Source organism: Ruditapes philippinarum, unplaced genomic scaffold, assembly GCF_026571515.1.
Source record: "Ruditapes philippinarum isolate M1 unplaced genomic scaffold, ASM2657151v2 ctg8081_1_1_1_1, whole genome shotgun sequence".
NCBI classification, from domain to species: Eukaryota; Metazoa; Mollusca; class Bivalvia; order Venerida; family Veneridae; genus Ruditapes; species Ruditapes philippinarum.
The window spans coordinates 10,907-24,936 of NW_026853328.1; the positions used below are offsets into that span (position 1 = coordinate 10,907).

At 30.4% G+C, this 14,030-nt stretch overlaps 1 long non-coding RNA gene across 1 annotated transcript; it reads right to left on the minus strand.

Annotated features, from left to right (window-relative positions):
* Window positions 1-1,658: 1,658 nt before the first annotated feature.
* LOC132736499 (uncharacterized) lies at window positions 1,659-7,196 on the minus strand. Its single transcript, XR_009626588.1, has 4 exons — window positions 7,159-7,196; window positions 3,821-3,903; window positions 3,246-3,410; window positions 1,659-2,510 (listed from the first exon to the last, which is right to left on the minus strand). It is a non-coding gene; the product is annotated as an uncharacterized LOC132736499 (long non-coding RNA).
* Between the last annotated feature and the right edge of the window lie 6,834 nt (window positions 7,197-14,030).

The window sequence follows — 14,030 nt, forward strand, 5'->3', positions numbered from 1 at the left end:
TCCGCATGAACTACAACTTAATAAAACGAACTCTTGAAATTTTAGTACATCATTTTTGGATCTTCATATTACTATCAACAATAATTCTATTCACACGAAAAATTTATGATAAAAGAGATGACTTTGACTTTTGTATAGTTAATTATCCACATTTGGATGGAGACGTACCCCATGCAACATCCTACGGGGTTTATGTTTCTCAGTTAATTAGATTCGCTAGAGCTTGTAACAACGTAAAGGATTTCAACGAGCGGAATATTTTTATTACCAGCAAGCTTCTAAAACAGGGCTACCGCTATCATAAATTACGGAAATATTTTACTAAATTTTACAATCGTAACTTTGATTTAATTTCTAAATTCAATAGTGATTTAAAAACTCTTCTGCGACAAGGGATTAGCCAGCCTGGATTTTATGGCGATGTGGTTTACAAACTTCGTAAGATTTTGGGTCATGGTAATTTTTCTGCTGTTTTTACTAAAATTATTAAACGTTTTATTAAAAGAGGTTATGACCCTACTATTTTAAGACATACTGCATGTTTAGTGTTCAACCCTTTTACAGTTGGACACTACGCTTTCCTCTTTTGATTGCATCTGACGGACCAAGTGGGAGACTCTATGATGGATAGTTCGTAAAGCCCTTTGGGACTGAATTGTTTTAATGTTCGTCTTCTGCCTTGCTTCGTCGGGCCCTTGTAGGTGATTTTCTTGTTGCTCTGTCTTCCTTTAGGACATTGAGTACTTTTGTTATGGTCATTGGGTTTACTTTTATATGTTTTCTACATGATCATTTTAGTGTTTTACTTATTTAACCTTTTGTAACCATGACAACTGTTAGAATTTCACTTGGCGGGGATTCATTTTATTTACACTGTCTCGTTTATAGGAACATGGTGGGGCTAAGAGCGAGGTTTGGTGCACCATTAACCGGTTTTAAACTCCCCAGCAGTCATTATTATGCTGCTGACCGTTCCAAGGCGGCGCCCCACTGTGTTCCTCAGATGTATGTCTATGTTGTTTCATACTGTTTTGGTGACACTTTTGCTTGTGTCCTTGTTGTTTTCTCTCGTCTACGGTAAGTATCTTCCCCATTGCCTCTAGTTTTTATTTCTTTGATTAACCCCCCCCCCTTCCCCGGTCTCCTGTCCCCTTCCCCTTTGTGGGCCTATTATTATTTTCTTTGAATTCCTAATCAGTTACAAATTATTTATCATTTATTGATTTTAACGTGTCGTTGCCCTGACCTTTTTATGTTTGGGTCCGCCTGGGGCTCCTTTGCCATTGGTTTCTTTTGCTGGGGTCATATGGGGGGTTTTGCGTTCATTGAACGCCGCCTTTCCTTGTTGATCTTGTTTTTCATATTTTTACTATATGCATATAGTGAAAATCAATGACCCCTGGGGCGGGGCCAATTTTGACCCCAGGGCTTTTATTTGAACAAACTTAGTAGACACTGACTAGAAAATGTTTCATGCCAAATATCTAAGCTCCAGCTCTTTGGGTTATTTAAAAGAAGATATTTTAAGTTTTTTCTTTGGGTTGCCATTGCAACCAGAGTTCTGCATGGAATTTAATTCTTTGAACAATATTTAAAGGTGACCACCAAAGGAACATTCCTATGAAGTTTGGATGAAATTGGCTTAGTGGTTTATGTCATTTTAAGTAAAAGTTTACGGACACCGGACGGACAGACAGATGCTGGACGAAAAGTGATCACAAAAGCTCACCCTGTCACTTTTTGACAGGTGATCTAAAAATAATGATCAATGTTAAAGTTTTTGGATGACAATAGCAACAGGATACGGGAACGCGAACCTGACTGTGGCAATTCCTCTATATTTTTTTCTTTGGAAAAAAAATCTAGCTTAAAATAACAAAACAGAAGATAAATATCTATTACATACTCCTTAAAAAACAAACACTTTTTGTAGGTCTAGAGCTGTTAGTTATAAGCGGTGTTTACGATATTTTATTTTGATGAACTGTTCTATGTAAAACACTATACTTAGTACTGAGCATTCCTGTAAAGTTTCCATGAAATTGCACCAGTAGTTTCTGAGGAGTAGTCCAGACAAGTTTTGTGGCAGATGCCGGAGAAGGGATCCCTACATGTTGCCACTACTCCGTTGAGGCAACACAATAAACCACAAAAATATCAGGCAAATTTTAAGTTAAGTTCCACGCGATATCGAGACAATTTTGACAAGAGAAATTTGAGTTCCTGCATACTTAAAAAAATGTAGATATCCAGACATACTAATATATTCACTGGTTTATCAATTTTATGTTCTTTTTTCCTTTTCATTTTGACGTTTTTGTGCTGCTTAAATGATGTTCTCACAGAATCTTTTATCATTGTGGTTCCTTACTGATTAGATCTTCACACTCTCTTTTTTGATGGTAACTTGACTAAAAAAAAGCATCTGTGTAATCCTTTCTTTACAGCCTCTTTTTCAATCTCTGTCCATGGTTTTCTCATCCCTTTCTGGGGGGGGGGGTAAGTTTTACCTATTAAGATATATGTTTGTGCATTTAAATTTTAAACAAACAAAAGCATCATTTAACAACATAATTGGGACTGTAAGCTGTTTATCTATTTAAGCTTCAAACAATAGCAGATTGAGTCATCTATAAAAAATATACATGAGACCACATTTAGAATATTGACATGAGTTTTTTGTTTTTTTTTTTAAAATAAAGATTTTTTGAAATGCACAATCACGTGAAATGCACAATCACTTTCAACCAAATGAGTTTGTGAGAATGTGCAAGCAAATGTGTCAAACAGAAGTGTTCAATATATTACAAGCTTTTGTGTCAAGTAACAGACATATTATCAGTTTGCATATTACAATTGGACTGTTATACAGCCTGAAATTATGCAAGTAAGAATTTAATCTTTATGCTTTTTTTGTAATGAAATCTTAATTAAGCAAGTATAAGGCTAATTTTTCTGATTTTTTTCTTAGTATCTGAAATGCAAATTTAAGACTCGCAAATTTATAATAGTGATTGTTTCCCAGATATATGCTTTAACAATATGGCTTGTATACATACCATAACATCCCGGTAGGCTGGGAATGTCCCATTTTTCGACAATTTTATGCGATGATAATGATAAATATGACTTCAATAATCAAAAATAAAAAGTGAAAGAAAGAAGCCCCCCCACCCTCCATAAAGCTTATTCTGATTATTTACATTTTCTGATCAGGTGATCAATGATCAAGACTACAAACTTACCAATGCAACGTTTCATATGTTGCTGTTCCTTATATTTAGAATCAGAATCTTTTGAGGAGTAATCAGGTGATTCTGTTGCTACTTGGCAGAATCAGTCAGAAGCTATTTCATCAGAACTGGCATCCTACTCTTCATCATAATTCTCATCACTCGACTCTTCAGCATCTAAATAGAAATTGAATCATTTAAAATGACAGTCAGTACTTGAAAACATGCAAATGATCCCAAATATCTCTTTTACTTATTTTAATTTCATTGCTAATAAAAAATTTAGAAACTATTACAGACAGAAAAACAACTTAATACCCACAAAATCCATTGCATTTATTTCATGAAGATTTTAAAATAAACAAATTATCTATCAACATTTTATAACTGAGAAAGGAATAAGACCAATCTAAAGAACCTCCCTCTTAATTATTAAAAGCCGGATTCCACTGTAATCCTCTTAAAATATACTTCATTAACTTATGGTCCATTAGCCATGGTATAATGCTAGTTCCCTAATGAATCACTTCATATCAATGTAACCCATTAATCATTATCCTGCAGCTTAAATAAGTTTGCAAACTTACATGATTAATTTCAACCCCAGAAAAAACAATCTTCTTGTTCGGTCCGGAATTTTCAATATTTGTACCCTGTATCATCTCCACTCCTGAAAATATTTTGTAGCACTCTTCAAAATTCAAAATAAAGTAGATTTCCAAATCTTTTTTTTGACATGTTCTTTGTTTACTTTAGTTCATTGTAATGTACCTACAGTTTACCGTTGCACAATTCCTGACGAAAGTCATTAAATATTTCATACTGATTCTTTTAATTTCTTAACATTTGAAGAACTCAACAAAAGCTTTAGACACAAGACTAAGGCAGTCTTTTGTCACTGAAGAATTAAGTATTCCTCAGCTTAATAACTTGACAAAAAATGACTTTAATTAAAGACAAGTATCATGACCAACTGTCCGGAAGAAAATTCTAAAATACAGACACTTCTGAGAAAGCTTTTAATTTTAGAAAAATAAAATAGTATAAACGTCACTTCATTAGTTCTTCATACCAAAATGGGAACTCAAGTGAAAATTTATATCAAGTCTATAAAGAAAACAGTATTCTCTGCCTAATCGCTGTGAATTAACAGTATGCTATTACATGTATGACGCAGGTGTTTTCTTGCCATTAAAAATTAAATATTCCACTTGAAAACCAATTGAGGACAGTACATACTTAATCACCTGCAACTGAGAGCAGTGTGTAATAAATCACAAGCAAGTGAGAACTCTTTAAATACATTAGAATAACTATTTTTTGTGTAAGAACAATTTTCACATATCTTGTCGATGTCAGACCACAGTATGATGTAGCCAAAGAAAAATAAACATTTAGATTCTCAATAGAATTTTGGATAAGAACCAAGCGGGTCAGGGCACTTTTTATTTTTCTTTTATTATTGAAATAAGATGGACTTTATTTACATTGAAAATAAAAAAAAATGATTGGTTTTGTTTCTGCATCATGTCCGCTGAAGGGAAAAATGTATCTATCAGAGAGGAATCTAACTGAGTGGGGCGGACGGGGATGAGAATCAGACATATTTTTTTTCTATGCCTAAGTACTGTGAGCACAATCATAATACATAATACAATAACTATTATTATAAATATTCAGCTGTTAAAATAAACTCATGCATTTATATTAATTGTGAAACTAAAAGTCTAGTAGTTTTTTCGACTAGTTTAAATATTGGGCCCTGTAAGAAAACAGAATATTATGCTTAATAAGACAAATACCCTCATATTTCAAATTTATAAACTTCATGGGGTTTTTAAACCCCAATTTAAAGCTTTGGGTTGGGGAGGGCACTTTTATTGGTATCAGCTATGCTCTTCTATTTATTGGGGATTTTTTATGTTATCATTTTTTATAAAACATATTCCCAAAATCTCAATTTCAAAACAAAAAAAAAACTGCTATAAGAAATATTCCCGGCAAAAAATTATTTTTAATTTTTTAGGCTTTTTTTGTCATATATTTCCCATTCTATTTCAAAAAGTAAACAAAAGCTTCTAAAAAAGGTTTTACAAGTTTTTCAAAAAATAGCAAAACCCGTTTTCGAAAAATGAAAGACCAAAAACACCCAAAGGGCTATAAAAAAAACATATTCTCTGGGCCCAATCGCTGGGGAATTAACGTTGCTTAAAATAAAGTACGATGCAGGTGTTAAAAATATTTTTTGCTATTAAAAAAAAAAAATGTTCCACTTGAAAACCAATTGAGGACAGTACGTACTAAATCACCTGCAACTGAGAGCAAGTGTGTAATAAATCACAAGCAAGTGAGAACTCTTTAAATACATTGGAATAATTATTTTTTGTGTAAGAACAATTTTCACATATCTTGTGCAATGTCAGACCACAGTATGATGTAGCCAAAGAAAATAAACATTTAGATTCTCATGGAATTTAAGATAAGATCCCTGCGGGTCAGGGCACTTTTATTTTTCTTTTATTATTGAAATAAGATGGACTTAATATACATTGAAAATAAAAAAAAATGATTGGTTTGTTTATGCATCATGTTCGCTGAAGGGAAAATGTATCTATCAGAGAGGAATCTAACTGAGTGGGGCGGACGGGGATGAGAATAGGGCAATTTTTTTTTTTTTTATGGGGCCCAAGTCTGTGAGCACAATCATAAAAACCCTAATACAATAATATTATTATTTAAATTTTCAGCTGTTTTAAAAAAACTTTTTCATTTTTTATTAATTGTGAAAATTTTAAAATCTAGTTTTGTTTTCGAAATAGTTTTAAAAAATTGGCCCGTTTAAAAAAAAGGAATATATGCTAATAAGAAAAAATACCTTCAAAATTCATTGATAGGGTTTTATGGGGGTTTTTAACCCTTTATCAAATTTTTTTGGTTTGAACCTTTTATTTTGGGATCAAAACTTTTTGTTGCTAAATATTTATGTCATTATTTTTTTATTTATTTTTAAAATTTATCTATTCTCCAAAAATTTTACAAAACAAGCCCAAAAAAAACATGGGTATAAGAAAAAATTCAGGCAACAATTACTATAATTTTAGGTAATTTTAAAGTTTAATATCCTATTCATTTCAAAAATGTATCAATAGATCGCTCAAAAATGACCAGTTATCAATAATAGCAAAACCAGTTTCAAATGATGAACCAAAACACAAAGTCTATAAAGAAAACAGTATTCTCTGCCTAATCGCTGTGAATTAACAGTATTGCTAATACATGTATGATGCAGGTGTTAAAATATTTTTGCTATTAAAAAAAAAAAAGGTCCACTTGAAAAAACCAATTGAGGACAGTACATACTAAATCACCTGCAACTGAGAGCAGTGTGTAATAAATCACAAGCAAGTGAGAACTCTCTAAATATATTTAGAATAATTATTTTTTGTGTAAGAACAATTTTCACATATCTTGTGCAATGTCAGATCACAGTATGATGTAGCCAAAGAAAATAAACATTAAGATTCTCAATGGAATTTTGGATAAGATCCAAGCGGGTCAGGGCACTTTTTTTATTTTTCTTTTATTATTGAAATAAGATGGACTTTATTTACATTGAAAAATAAAAAAAAAATGATTGGTTTTGTTTATGCATCATGTTCGCTGAAAGGGAAAATGTATTCTATCAGACAGGAATCTAACTGAGTGGGGCGGACGGGGATGAGAATCAGACATATTTTTTTCTATGGCCTAAGTACTGTGTGCACAATCATAATACATAATACAATAAATATTATTATAAATATTCAGCTGTTCAATAAACTCTTGCATTTATATTAATTGTGAAACTAAAAATCTAGTAGTTTTTCGACTAGTTTAAATATTGGGCCTTGTAAGAAAACAGAATATATGCTAATAAGACAAATACCATCATATTCATTAATAGCTTCATGGGTTTTAACCTCATTCAAGTTTGTTGGTAGACACTTCATTGGTATCAGCTATGTTGCTACTTAACTATTTATGTCATTTTTATGTCATCATTTATATCATCATATTTCTCCAAATATCTCAAATACCAAGGCAAAAAAAACATTTGGCTATAAAAAATATTTCAGGCAAAACAATTACTTATAACAATTATTAGGCTATAATGTCCATATATACTAATCTCATTTCAAAAATTGTTATCAATAGCTCCTTCCCCAAAAAATGAACAATTTATCAAATAATAAAACCCAGTTTTTTGAAAAATTGGATGGCCAAAAACACAAAGGGTCTATTAAAGGAAAAAGTATTTTCTGGCCAAATCGTGTTGAATTAACAAGTATCCAATAATGTTGATGCAGGGTGTTCAAATATTTTTTTGCTATTAAAAAAAAATGTTTCCACTTAAAAACCAATTGGGACAGAACGTACTAAAATCACCTTGAACTTGAGCGAACAGTGGTAATAATAAATTCAAGCAAGTCCTGAGAACTCTTTTTTAAATACATTTTGGAATAATTATTTTTTTGTGTAAGAACAATTTTCACATTATCTTGTGCAAATGTCAGACACAGTATGATGTAGCCCAAAGAAAATAAACGTTTGATTCCTCAATTTGGAAAATTTTAGAAATAAGATCCCCGCGGGTCAGGGCCTTTTATTTTTCCCTTTTATTATTTGAAAATAAGATGGACTTTATATAGATTAAAATAAAAAAAAAGAGCTGTCTGTAGGAACAGGCATGCTCGGACTATTCTAAGTGCTTTGATAGTAAAAGGAGCCTTGATATGGGTTAAATTTTTTAAGTCACAAAAGGGCTTTTTTTTTTTTTATAAATTATGTTATAGGGCCCTTAAACAGAGAGTCTAATTTATACAGAATTGGCTTGGACTGATTCGGAAGGGAAAAAGGGAAAGGTTTTTTTTTTTTTGAGTAAAAAAATACAATTACCCAGAATACATTTAAATTTTACGAAAAAGGGCAAAGGGTTTTTTATTAAATTTTTTTTAAACAAAAAATACTTGGGTTTTTATTAAAGAAACATAAAATTTTTTCCCCAAAAAAAGGGACAAAAAACCTTCAGTAGGTTTTTAATTTAAAATTACAAGAAACTTTCCCCCTGAAATTTTTAAAATTTGAAAAAAAAGGGGAAAAAATCAGCCAAAATGCAAAATTGAATTATGGATCTTTTGTCGTGACTAAAATTATGACCCCAAAAAGCATATGTTAAGTTTTAGGGTAAAAAAATTTTAATAGTTTTGAGATATTGGGAAAAAATTTCATGTAAACCCCTTAACCAAAAGAATAAATTTTAAAAAGGGGGTATGAAAACGGCCTTTTAAAGAAGATAGAGTTATGAAATTGGTCAGTGACTACAATTATGACCCTCCAATTTTATGACCCTTTAAGTGCATGTGTTTAAAGTTTCAAGTAAATATCTTTGAAGGACCGTGTTTAACTTTAACCAAAATTTCCTAAGTTTCAAGGGGCAAATAATTCTGAAATTGCAGACAGAGTTATGCAATTTTGCAAACTGATGTACATGTTACTAATAAATAAGTATTTTTAAAATTTCAATTGAATATCTTCAAGCAATAATTTGGAGATATTTGGGCTTTTTTACAAAAAAACTTTAACCAAAATTTTCTTAAGTTCCAAAAGGGGGCATAATTCTGTCATATGGTAGGCAGAGTTTATTCCGAACTTGTCAATCTGATGTACATTGGGTTACTATTAATAAGTATTGTAAGTTTCAATTTGAATATCTCAAGCAATAATTTGAATATTGAAAAAAAACTTTTTTTTAAAAAAAACTTTTTTTTTAAAACACCAAAATTTCTTTAAGTTTTAAAAAGGGGGCTTTATTCTGTCCAATATTGTAGGCAGAGGTTATCCCCTTTGTATTTCTGATTTACCTTTGTTACTATAAATAAGTATTGTAAGTTTCAATTGAATATTCAAGGGCAATAATTGAGATATTTGGGACTTTCAAAAAACTTTAACCCAAAATTTTCTAAGTTAAAGCAAGGGGCATAATTCTGTCAATATTGTAGGCAGAGTTATCCAAACTTGTCAATCGTGATGTACCTTGTTTTTCTATAAATAAGTATTTGTAAGTTTTTCAAATTGAAAATCTCAAGTAATAATTGAGATATTGAATTTTACAAAAAAACTTTAACCAACGAGATGCCGACGCGGAGCTGACACGGACGCCGGGGCGACTACAAATAGCTTCATTTCTTCGAATTTGTCCGAGTAAAAATGATTGGTTTTGTTTATGCATCATGTTTTGCTGAAAGGGAAAAATGTATCTATCGAAAAAAATTAATAAAATTGGGGGCGGCCCGGGGAGGAGAATCAGACATTTTTTTTTTTCTTTTGGCCCTAAGTACTTAAAGAAATTTAAAAAATTAAAAATAAAATAACTTTATTATAAATATTCACTGTTAAAAAAAACTTTTGGGCTTTTTTTTAAATTGTGAAACAAAAAGGCCCTAGTAGTTTTTTGACTAGTTTAAATTTTTGGGGCCCTTTTAAAAAACAAAATTTTATGCTTTTAAGACAAATCCCATCATATTTTTTGAAAAGTTTAAAGGGGTTTTTTCCCCTCATAAATTTTGGGTAAAACACTTTTTTTGGGTATAAAGTTTAAAGGGTTGCTACTTTTTAAATGGAAATTATTTATGTAAATCATTTATATATTTTTCCCCAAATATTACATAAAGCAAACAAAACATGCTATAAAGAAATATTCAGGCAACAATTACTATAATGGGCTTTTAATGTCATAATATCCTATCTCATTTCAAAATGTAATCAATGCTCGCTAAAAAATGACCAGTTTATCAAAAAAGAACCAGTTTTCCAAAGGGGATGAAAAAACACAAAGTCTATAAAGAAACAGTATTCTCTGACCTTTAGCTGTATTAACAGTATGCTTAATACTGTTTTGATCAGGTGTTAAAAAATATTTTTTGCTATTAAAAAAAAATGTTCCCACTTAAAACCAATTGAGGAAGTACATACAAAACTGCAACTTGAGAGCGTGTTAATAAATCAAAGCAGTGAGAATCTTTAAGAATATATTAGAATAATTATTTTTTTGGTGTTAAGATAACAATTTTACAAATCGTTGTGCAAATGTAGAAGACCACAGTATGATGTAGCCAAAAGAAAAATAAACATTTAGATTTCAATGGGAATTTTGGGTAAGAACCAGTGGGTCAGGGCATTTTTATTTTCTTTTTTTATTGAAATAAGATGGAATTTTATACATTGAAAAATAAAAAAAAATGATTTTTTTTTTTAAATGGCTATGTTTGCTGAGAGGAAAAATGTTATCTATCAGAGAGGAATCTAACTGGGTTTGGGGCGGTACGGGGATGAGAATCAGACATTTTTTTTTCTATGGGCCCTAAGTAACTTGGGAGCACAAATCATTAAATTAATAACAATAAATATTTTTATAAAAAATATTCAGCTTTTTAAATAAAACTTTGCTTTATTTAAATTGTGAAACTAAAAAGTCTAGGATTAAGTTATTCGCTAGTTTTTAAATATGGGCCTGTAATGAAAACAGAATATATGCTAAGAAGGACAAATACCAAATCATTTCATTGTAGCTTCATGGGTTTTTAACCTATCAAGTTTGTTGGTAGACCACTTCATTGGTATCAGTATAGTTTCTATATTTATGGCCCATTTATTTATGTCAATCATTTATGATATCATCCTTTCTCCAAATATCTTACAATACAAGCAAAACAAAACATGCTTATAAGAAATTTCGAGGCAAAATTACTATAATTAAATTAGGATATTATGTCATATAACCCTATCTCATTTTCAAAATGTTATCAAATAGCTTCTCAAAAGTGGACCAGTTTTCAATAATTTAGAAAATCAGTTTTCCCAAAATGATGACCAAAAAACACAAAAAGGTCTATAAAGAAAAAATATTCTCTGCCTTCTCTGTGAATTTAACAGTATGTAAATACATGTAATGATGCAGGTGTTAAAAAAAAATATTTGCCATTAAAAAAAAATTTACCACCTTTGAAAACCAATTGAGGGACAGGTAAGTCTAAATTCACCTGCAACTGAGAACCAGTGTTAATAAAACACAAGCAGAGGGAATCTTTAAATACATTAGAATTTAGTTTATTTTTTTCTTGTAAACAATTTTTTCCCATATTTTTGTCAAAGTCAGACCCCAGTAAGTAATGATAAAAAAACAAGTAAGGCCAAAAAATAAATATTTAGATTTAATTGGGAATTTTGGATAAGACACCTAGCATTTTGGACTTTTTTTTATCTTTTTATTATTGAAATAAGAAGGGGTTTTTATATACATAGGAAAAGTAAGAAAAAAACAATTTTTTTTATGCATATTTATAATGTCGCTGAAGGAAATGTAATCATTCGTGCGTTTGAAAGTGTTGCTTTTGTTTATTCCCATGAAAAGTTTTGCGTTCGTTCTAAACATTTAAGTTATGTTCATTTGCGTCTCACGGTTTGAAAGTAAAAAGAATTCTTAGATAGATATATTTTGTAAATTTTTGGGTTTTCTTTAAAACCTGTTAAAGATTTTAAGGCCCCTGTCAAAGAAAGAAAAATTTTAAAAAGAAAATTTTTTTTTTTGATTTTTTCTTAATTTTTAAAAGGTTTTTTTGGAATCGGGGTTTGAATCCCTTTTTGAAAATTTCTATGTGTTTACTAGCTAAAAGATTATTTTTAAATCCTTTTTTACATACGTTTTTAAATTTAAAATTAACATTTTTTTGAAAATTTTTGATATTAATTCAAACAGGTTTTTATTTTGGCGAAACCAATATATCCCCATAAGTGGTTCTTTCAGGCATAAAATGGGGTTTGGTAAATCAGATTTAAAAACCCACCCCCCCAATCCCTTTCCCAATTTTAATTATTATTATGTATTCTTTTCATAAAAAGACTATCTGAATCTTATTAGGGTGATTTTTTATTTTAGCGTTTTTCCCATTTTTTAAAGATTTATTTTTAAATATGTAAAAGGGCCTGGCAGGGACCGAACCCCCTGACATTAGGAATACCATTGGGCTCTTCCACTGAGGCTATTTGGGCCGCTTTACCATTTTTGTGTTTAAATTAGGAAATTTGGAACGAGAATAACCTGTTAACTAGTACTCGATTTATCGGTTTTAACAAATTGATAATTCGATTACTCGGAAAAAAATGTTATATTTTTTATTTTATTTGCTTATTTAGAATTAAATTTAATAAATGTATCCCAATTGTTAGGGAAATTCGGAGATGTGCATATACCTTCATAAATATCTGTTAAAGTCAATCACAATTCCTTGCAAGAGGTAGAAAATGATTACCATAAATTTTAATGTCGGCGATTATCAGTTTGACCGCGAACGTATGTGTCGCTTTTACGTATCCCGGCTTCTTATGATTTTAAAACTTTAATTTTTGTGTAACACGTGCAGTTTGTACCGAATCTTGTTTTAATGGTAAATTTTTTAAACAACCAAAGGGCCGTATTGCTATTATGATTATGTTAATTTTAAGGTAGTATTTTTCAGACCCCGGGTAAACTTTTATTGCCGCCGATTAGTCTATTTTATTGCAAGAAGAAAATTTTTTTCACTGTTAAAATGTTTTTTAACTTGATTAAATTGCATTTAATAAATATTTCTTAAAATATAATGTCGGTTGATGTTTAAATTTTAATTAATTTGTCCTCCTTTCAAGTCCTAATCTATAGTTACCCAAATTTCTATTGAATGTAAATAAAAACGAAAGTACTGCAGGACCGGGGTCCTGTTGAATTTGTGTTGATTAAATTTTTTAGAATCATTTTTGGAATCGTCGCCATTCTTGATTTTAAACCGAGTTATCTAATGGAAAAAATGACCGAGTACCGTGAGGATTGATTTTGGTATTCGTTTAGCCATTCCCCTGTTTTAAAATATTGAATGATAAGTTTAAACCTACTGTATATGCCCAAATATTTTCTTCGAATTTCCCAAGTTGTGACTCAGCAATGTGAATTAAATTTTAGCTTGGGCTATTATGTCATCCCCAAAGGGTTGAAAAAAATGGTGCAGGGCCTGAAATAGATTCGAACCCGGGACCCTCAGATAGTTATACCGCGACTGTACCACCAATTAAAGTGAACACCTCTTTAAAAAGGATCAAATTACGGTTAAAAAATTTTTTTAAACAAAACAGGTAATATTTCTAAATTAAACAAATTGAAAAAAAACAAAAAAAACATACACAATTTCTTTTTTGAAAAAATTTACAATAAACAAAAATATATTTGAGGGTTTTATAATTATTTTTTCTAAAAATTGGGAATGAGAATTTTAATTTGATTAGTTTCATTATTTATAACATTGTAAATTGTTATAGTGAAAACTTTACTAATACTTGTACTAAAAATGTTATTTCTTATATTTTTTTACATTAAAAAATAGGTAGCCTTTTTTTTCGTAGATAAGAAAAATTCTTATGGTGGCTAATATGTCCAATGTTGTGCCTTTGCACCCTTAGGCACCAAGCGAAAAACTTAAAATACAACTAAGAAGTTTTTTTCTATTTTTTGCCCCGTTCACTCATGCATTTTTGTTTTTCCAAAGGTCTTCTAAAAATAACGAAAATACATTTTTACAAACAAAAATTTATTTTTTGGTTTGATTACAATTTCCATAATATTAGTATAGTTGGTCTTAAAAGGTTTTGGTTCCGAATTGTCCCCAAAGGGTATGGCCAAAAGTGGTCCCAAATATCTGGTTTTTGAAATTGCCAATAAATCTGTTCCGA